The sequence below is a fragment of the Apis laboriosa genome, unplaced genomic scaffold (genome assembly GCF_014066325.1).
Source record: "Apis laboriosa isolate Shangri-la unplaced genomic scaffold, ASM1406632v1 scaffold507_cov147, whole genome shotgun sequence".
NCBI classification, from domain to species: domain Eukaryota; kingdom Metazoa; phylum Arthropoda; class Insecta; order Hymenoptera; family Apidae; genus Apis; species Apis laboriosa.
This window is the reverse complement of record NW_025223531.1, coordinates 296,990-305,954: the sequence shown is the minus strand read 5'-3', so window position 1 is coordinate 305,954 and position 8,965 is coordinate 296,990. Positions and strand designations below refer to the sequence as shown.

Genomic DNA, 8,965 nt, shown 5'->3' with positions numbered 1-8,965 from the left:
AATTGTTCAAAATCTTTTTCTCTATAACATATTTAAAAATCTATAAAGATATTATCGATAAATTGATCAGAATTTAATTTTCCATAAATGTCCACAATTTAGTGATCTGTTACATCTTACTGAAAATATCAAAAACCAAAGTTTGATTCGGATTTGAAATAAAAAAAAAATATAATGCAATTAATTAATATATCCTTGTCATTGTCACATTTTTCACATCATGAACCAATTTTGATATTAATTTTTAATTCGACAAATCTAATTTTATTTTTTTTTATTGTACATTCTCTACACATAGATATTTTTACACATATTTAGTAGATAAGTACTGACAATAGATTTCTAAACATTAAAGAAAGCTTTTAATTTTTTGTTGTACTTTACCTATCTAGCGAATATCACGGAAGCCCTTTTAATAACTAAACATATAATTATTTAACTAGAGAACGTTTTTACACTATTATACATTTGTGAATACTACTCTTGGTACTTGATAACTATCTTATTCATTCTTTTAGCATCGTAACCTATGTCAATATATATATATAATGCAACTAATAATTATATATTATCGTTTAGTTATCTAGTAACAAGAAAATTACTGATCGATACATTGTCATACATTGTTAACTACGTTCTATATGATTTATAAAATTTCTTTTATTTAAAAGAATTTTATACGAATAAAAACATCTTACATTTAGTTGCTTTCAAATCAATCTAAGTAATACAATCTAAGTGGTCGATAGCTTTCACATTTTGTTTTAGTATCTTGTTATACTATTAAATATTATACGATTTATAAGTCGAAGAGTTTTTTGATATTATGTTAAAACAATTGACACCTGAGAAAGCTATCCATATTACTTGGCTCAGTGTAGCTATAACTTTTTGTTGGCCACTTCCTGCCAGTAATACCAAAATTCAAGTGTTCATGTTCAAAACTCTACAAATAATTAGTATTATTAATGCCTTTATATTGCTTCTGCCGTTGCTATATTCGGTCTATCTACATTACGATGATATTGTCATTGTCTTTAAATGTATCGCTTTGTGTGTAGGTTTGTCTCAAATGATTATTCAAACTGCTATATGCTTCGTTAAATATGACACTCTGCAAGTAAGTTTCTACATTATTTTTGGAAAATATTATAATACTAAAATTATTAATAATTTTATATCATTCTTATTTTTTTTCTCCCGTTATTTTGATGCTGCTAATTTTAAAATATTGATAGAAATTTAGAAATTTCTTATATTTTCATTGAATTATACTTATAACATTTTTAACTATATATAAAAACGATATAAAAGATCAAAAGCAAAATCAGTGAAATTATGAAAGCAATTTTAATTCTATTTACTAAAACCTTTCAAATACTTATTGTTTAATTTTGAATAAAATGTTAATTAAAATGTTAATTAGTACAATTAATATATCAATATTAAACTTTTTTTCATGAAATCAGCTTCATATTTAGAATTACACGAAGTTATTTGAAATCTTAATTTCGCATAAATTTTAAAATCATTTAAATAATTTTCCAATAATTTTTAATATGAACTCTCATTGTAAATATTTATACTTCTCTTTATTATATTTCTTTTACAAGGAAATTCACTTAGGCACAATATTTTAATTTTATAAAAAATTGTACATATGTATATATAATGGAGTTAATTTTTTTAGCATTACTTTAACATTTTTTAATTCATAATAATTCCATTGTATTATATATCCAATTCATTTTAAAATTTTAACATCTTCTTATGTTTCAAAATATATAATTTCGAATGGGAATATGTACATATATATATTATAAATTCGATAGACTTAATTAAAAGCATTGATAACACAATTGAGTTCATATAAACTATATGTATTCAACTATATATTGTACGAAAACTTTTCTATTATCTAATTATAATGTTTTTAAAAAATGAGTATCAAAACAATTAACAAAGTTTGATATAAACGGAAATTCTTAAAAATTTAATTTTAAATTAGAGTGTGTAATCGAAGAAATGATAACATATGTGAAAGAAGCCCAACAGTACAAAAAGAAAATTTTCCATAAGTATATCAAGAAGTGCCACACATTTTACGGATGTTCTATAGTATGTATGTATCTGACTGGAGTTGCTTTCATAATAGGACCTGCATTCTCGCCGGCTTCCTTCCCAGCAGATGCAGAATATCCGTTTCAAATTAATTATAAATCAGTAAAAGTTATCATATATTTGCAACAGACTTTAGTAGGTTTTTAATGTACTGCACATATATGTTTGTGTATTTGGCGCGCTTTTACTTTGGTTCACGGCCGCGAGATTTGAATGTCTGGCCATGGAATTGAAAAAAATCACTAATATTGGTATGCTGATTATTTGCGTTAAAAAACAGTTGCATGTAAGGAGGTAAAAATGACATGGTAATAGATTCCAGATTCAATTTAAATATTTATATATCGAATGTTTGGACGACATAAAAAAAGTTTTATGGATAATTTAAGAAGCCAAAATAAAATGGAAATCAAAACTAATTTTTGAGACTTTGCTTTTCATTTGTTTAAAATTCAAAATCTTATACAAATGAAAATGAGATTATTATTATATTTATATTCAGATTTGACATAAATAAAATGGTTATTTTCTATTTCTTGAAGATGTTTGATTTTCCATTTCTATTCCTTTTTTAAATATTGAGCCATTTTTAATTATTAGTAACTTAAGAAGAAAACTTTACAAAAAACTTTACAAATTTTTTTTTATATTTTATTTTTTTTTTTTACTTTGGCTTCTAAAACTAACTTTTATGTTTTTTAATTGCATTAACCCATTGTATTTTTATTGCAATTAATTTTCTCTTATTTTTTATTTTAGATATGCAAAAAGAGTAATAATTGGTTTTCGCTTTATAATACTTTGTGCCATAGGAGTAAGTACATTTGCTCTAACTTTAGGTGGAGTTATAATGATAAAGGTAAGTAAAGTTCTGTTTTATATATATATATATATATATAATATTATATAATATATATAATAAAATTAATGTATATCACAAACAGAAGGCACCACTGTATTGTAAAAATACAGTTCATAACTTTGATTTTGACTCTACTCACAGAAATTTATATGTATACGTGGCCTGCTGATCACATGAAAGATATGGTGAATTATATTTTATATATATATATATTATATATATATAATATATATATTATATTTTATTATATATATTATATTTTATATATATAATATATTATATATATATTATATTATATTTTATATAAATATATAACTATAAAAATGTTAATACATTAACATGTTATGTTAATGTATTTTCCAAAGTATAACTAAATCATCCATATTTCTTAGAGCATAAATGTTTCACAAAGTGTATATAATATAACATGGTATAAACAAACATTGAGAATGCAGAAGGATATATTAAATGTATTAATGTATCAACAACCAATAATTCTTTCCATTAATTGTATATTGCCAGAGCTTACATTACATTATTATTGCTCGGTAAGACAAATTAAAATACCAATTATGACATATGAATAAGAACACAAAAATGACAAAAAAATAATATTTTAGTATCTATCCAATGCTTTCTCTATCTTCACAGCTATACGTGTCATCATAGAAGATGATCCATCATAAATTTAATTTTTCTATTATATAATTGTTAAAATACTTAACGAGATTTTTATGCAGATAATATATTTAAGTATTTGTTTAATAATTGATAGTTATTTCTTTTATTATGAAATAAATGTTTGACTCGGACTGCAAATCTATTATTAATCTAATTTTTATTAAACAACAATTATTATTTTTAATTAATAATTAATTTAATAAATCAATTAAAAAATTTATAATTAATTCAATTAATAAATTATATTAAAATCTAATACTCCATTGATAATGTTAAGAATTGGAATTCGTTTCCTGCTAATTCTAAAAAAAAAGGCTAAAATAGGCTTATTTTGTCAATGCAATCATTGTATCAATCATAATATGCAAATTGATCTTTTCGTGTATATCAAAACCAAAGAAATGAGATTCTTCTTTTAATTCAAAATTTGATTCTTGATTATTTCTGCCTTTTTTTTTTTACACATGATGCACTGCAAAACAAAAATGATATCTGGTAAAACTGGGAATGTCTCGATTTTAATCTTAATAATAGATCTTAATATTATCAAATGACAGAAACAAAGAGTTGAATTATCGCATAATTTTCACTATATATTATTACTATATTTATTATTCCATATTATTATATTATATTATTATATTTTATCATTATTGAATTTATTCTATCAATAAAATAATAATTTTTAATAGTTACTATGTTAATTTAAGTTAAAATATTAATAATTTATACACGAAACAAATAAGAATTTGGGTTTTATCGTTCACTTTTTTTTTCATTATATGAAACAAGTTCAATCTTTGATATTTCTTTCGAACAATTGAAAAATAAAAAGTTAATTATAATGGTTTTGTCATTGTCGTTTTTTTTCACATTGCGAAACCATGAGATAAAATTTTTAAAATTATCTCATGATTTAATATTAAATTTTCAATTCATCAAAACAACAATTTTACAAAATACCTCGTGCGTTATAATTTTGCGATTATTCTTTTTTATTGCATATTCTTTATAATACACACGTAGAGACAACGGATATGGGATTCTAAATCTTAAGAAAGATTTACTCCATAATTACAATTTCTTGTATAGTTTATAACCTTGTCAATAGATGAATTATTCCAGCGATTAAATATGTAGGTAACGTTAGAACGCTAGACTAAAGAACGTTTTACAATATTATTCATTTGTGAATACGACTCTTGATAACCACCCTATTCGTTTTTCTAGTAACACAAATCGTGCTAAGATGCATGCATATATAATGCATCTAATATATATATAATGCATCTAATAATTACATATTATTATCTAGTTATCTAGTAGCAAGAAAACTACTAGGAAATTATTGATCGATACGTTATCATTAACTATTATGTTTCATATGAAATTCCTCTTACTTAAAAGACAAATTACACGGATAACATCTGTAAATATTCAGCTTTTGAATCAGTGTAACGACGTTTACATATCATTTTATTGTCTTATCGTTCTATTGTACATACGCAAAATATTATTTTAAATTCCATTCATAAATTCCATATTATTAATAAAATTCCATTCATAAGACGAAAAGTTTCTTGATATTATGTTAAAACAATTGACATCTGAGAAAGTTATCCACATAACTTGGATCAGCGTAGCTTTAACGTTGTGTTGGTCACTTCCTGCCAATAGTGGTAAAATTCAAGTGTTTATGTTCAAAACTCTGCAGATAATTAGCATTATTAATGCTTTTATATTACTTCTGCCGTTGTTATATTCGGTCTATTTGCATTTTGATGACGTAATCATTATCTCTAAATGTGTTGCTCTGTCAATTGGCTTGACTCAAGTAATCACTCAGACTGTCATATGCTTCGCTAAATACGATTCCCTGCAAGTAAGTTTCCAAACATTTTATCTTATTTACCGCATTTTATGTAAAAAATTAAATATTTTATTTTACATTGTTAGAACCATTGATTACATTTATTGCTCTTATATATAATTCTGATACAAATTCACACGAAATCATTTGAAACTACTTAAACAGTTCTTTTGTGAACAGCCGAATTCTCGAGAGCAAATAAATAATTTTTCTCTTTATTTAAAAAAAATTTTTCCAAAATCTCAAAAATTTTAATTTTAATGAAACGTTGTATATATATTATATGTATGATATATGTATAATATATATATTAAATATATATATGTAATAAAAATATATAATGTAAATATATACATATAATTTATAATGTATAATGCTATTTGATATTTATATATATGTAATGTGGTGATTTTTTTCGGTAAGTATTTTTTCTTTAATTCATGATCTTTCTATAAATAAAGTTTGTGCATATTCTCACATTTCAAATGCAATTTGTATTGTGAATTTTATAAGTTCGAATAAAAATTATTTACAATACGCAATATTGATTGAATTAGCGTAAAATATGTAATAATTCATCATTATATAATATTTATGTAGTAGTTTTTTATAATAATATCCCTTAAAATGAATTCATCAAAATCAAAATAACACGAATTATCATATAGGATAACATCTCTAAAATTCTAATTCTAATTTTTAATTACAGCGGGTAATCGAAGAAATGATAATTTGTATCAAAGCAGCACAACAATATGAAGAACAAATTTTTCACAAATATCGAAAAATGCTACACATTTTATGCGTATTCTATAATATGCATATATTTAACTGCAACTGCTTTCATAATAGGACCTGCATTCTCGCCGGCCTCCTTCCCAATAGATGCAGAATATCCCTTTCAAATTAATCGCACGCCAGTGAAGATTATCATATACTTGCAATAGACTTTGGTCGGCTTTCAATGCGCTGCACATGTATGCTTGAGCATATTTGGCGCGCTTTTGGTTCACGGCTGCAAGATTGAATGTTTGGCCGTGGAATTACAAAAAATTACCAATATTGGTATGCTGATAGCTTGCGTTAAAAAACAATTACGTATAAGGAGGTATAAATCGTGGATTAAATTATATATTTATGTAGAATGTTCGGGAGTAGGTAAAAAGTTTGTTATAATTCAAAAAACCAAAATAAGATGAAAATAGAAGACAACGGAATTTAAGATTTTTAATTTACATATTTGAAAATCATTTTCTGCTGAATTGTCTTTTATATTTCGTTTAAACAGAGAAGATTGCTCACGTCAATTTTTAATTGTTAGTCATTAAAAAATAAAATCTTCAAAATTTTTTTATATTTCATTTTTATTTTATTTTAGTTTTTAGAACTACTTAAAATTTTCTAACTACATTATCTGAACATATTGTAATTTTATTGAAATTAGTTCTCCCTTCTTTTTTTTTTTTTCTTTAGATAAAAAAAGTGGTAATTAGTTTTCGTTTTATAATACTTTGTGCCATAAGAGCGAGTATATTTGTTCTGATTCTAGATGGTATTATAATGATAATGGTAAGTAAAATTTTCAATATTATATATGTATATATACGATAATATATATAATTTAATTATTTTCATTCATGAACAGAAGGCATCGTTAATTGTGAAAATACAGTTTATAACTCTGAGTTTGTCAATGCTCACAGAAATCTACATATACGCATGGCCTGCTGATTATATGAAAGATATGGTGAATTATTGCATATATTTATCAATATATAAATATATGTAACATATATATCTGTCTTTTTTGAAATACACTGAATCGCTTATATTTCTTAGAGTATAAATGTCTCAAAAAGTATATACAATATAACATGGTATAAACAAACATTGAGAATGCAAAAGGATCTCTTAAACGTATTGGTATATCAGCGGCCAATAATCTTTTCTGTTAATTGTATATTGCCAGAACTTTCATTACGTTATTATTGCTCGGTAAGTCAAATTAATATTCAAATACGAATTATAATATAAGTTAATATAAATGATAATATTTCAGTATCTATCCAATGCTTTTTCTATCTTCACAGCTATACGTGTCATCATAGAAGATGATTCATGATAAATTTAATATTGTTCTATTATATAATTGTTATATATTCAGATATTTCATCAGTTAAATTTTTATACGAAGTGGTGTATTTAAATTTAATAATTAATAATTGTTGTTTCATTGTTAAATAAATGTTCGATTCGAATTGCATATCTATAATCAATCTATCTTTTCTTTATTAAACGATGATTCAGAGCGATTGATATTTAGTTGACAATTTTTGGATTAAATTTAAATAACAAATAATTAATTAAATAACAAAGAATTTTTATAATTAATTTTTGCAGGATTAATTATTTAATAAATCATATTTAAAAGTATAATGATATATATTAAATTTAATATTGATATTGCTAGTATCATAATTTCTATCAATTTTAATCTTCTAAAAATTGTTTTAGAAGATTAAATATATATATATATATATATATATATAAATCTTATTTTAACATTTATTATAAAGTATCGAAGCATACTTTGGAATTAAGATTTTGAACTAGCCAAAATTCATGAGAAAGCAGTATTTTGATTTGTTCATCCGTTATATCTTTACTCGTTATTATGAAGTGTTAATATAAGAAGTGAATAAAAGATCGTCGTGTGCACATATTGTCACGAATGCATAAAAATAGGAGAAATACAATATAATAGTATTAATCATTTATTACAAATATTTCGAAAACTAAGATTAATCATCGATTGTATATATAAAAAGAAATTATTTTTAATTTTGATCTCTACAACAACGTCTCTACAATAATTTTGATATCTAAAAATGATCAAAATCTATGAGGATATCGCACGTTTCTAAAATAACTAAAATTTAATTTTCCGTAAATACAATCTAGTTACTTTTGCATTCCACTACTAGGAACCAGAGTTTGATTTGATTCTCATTGATTATTAGTTAATATTAGTATATTTAAATTATTATATTTCCATTAATGAATAAAAATTTATTCATTATATTATTCATATATTTACCATTAATGAATAAAAATTTATTATATCAATAAAAATAATTATTTTTAAGGTTATTGAATTTTAAATAATATTAGAAGAATTTTTATAGGAAATTATAATAGCAAACAAGAATTTTGCTGTTGCGCTTCGTTCTCATTTATTTTCTTTTTCTTCAGATATTATATTTGAAATACACTCTTTCGTTATTCCTTCAAACAAATTAAAAAATGTAGCTGTTATGTTTATTGTCGCTTATTTCACATCATGAACCTTGTCGTGATTTCTATATTATATCTTTAATTCACGAAATCAATAATTTTATGATTATTCTTTTTTATTGCACATTTTTTCATTC

General features: G+C 23.3%; 1 pseudogene; it reads left to right on the top strand.

Moving 5' to 3' along the window:
• Window positions 1–826: 826 nt before the first annotated feature.
• On the top strand, window positions 827–7,656 carry LOC122717415 (annotated as a pseudogene).
• The last annotated feature ends 1,309 nt before the right edge of the window (window positions 7,657–8,965 follow it).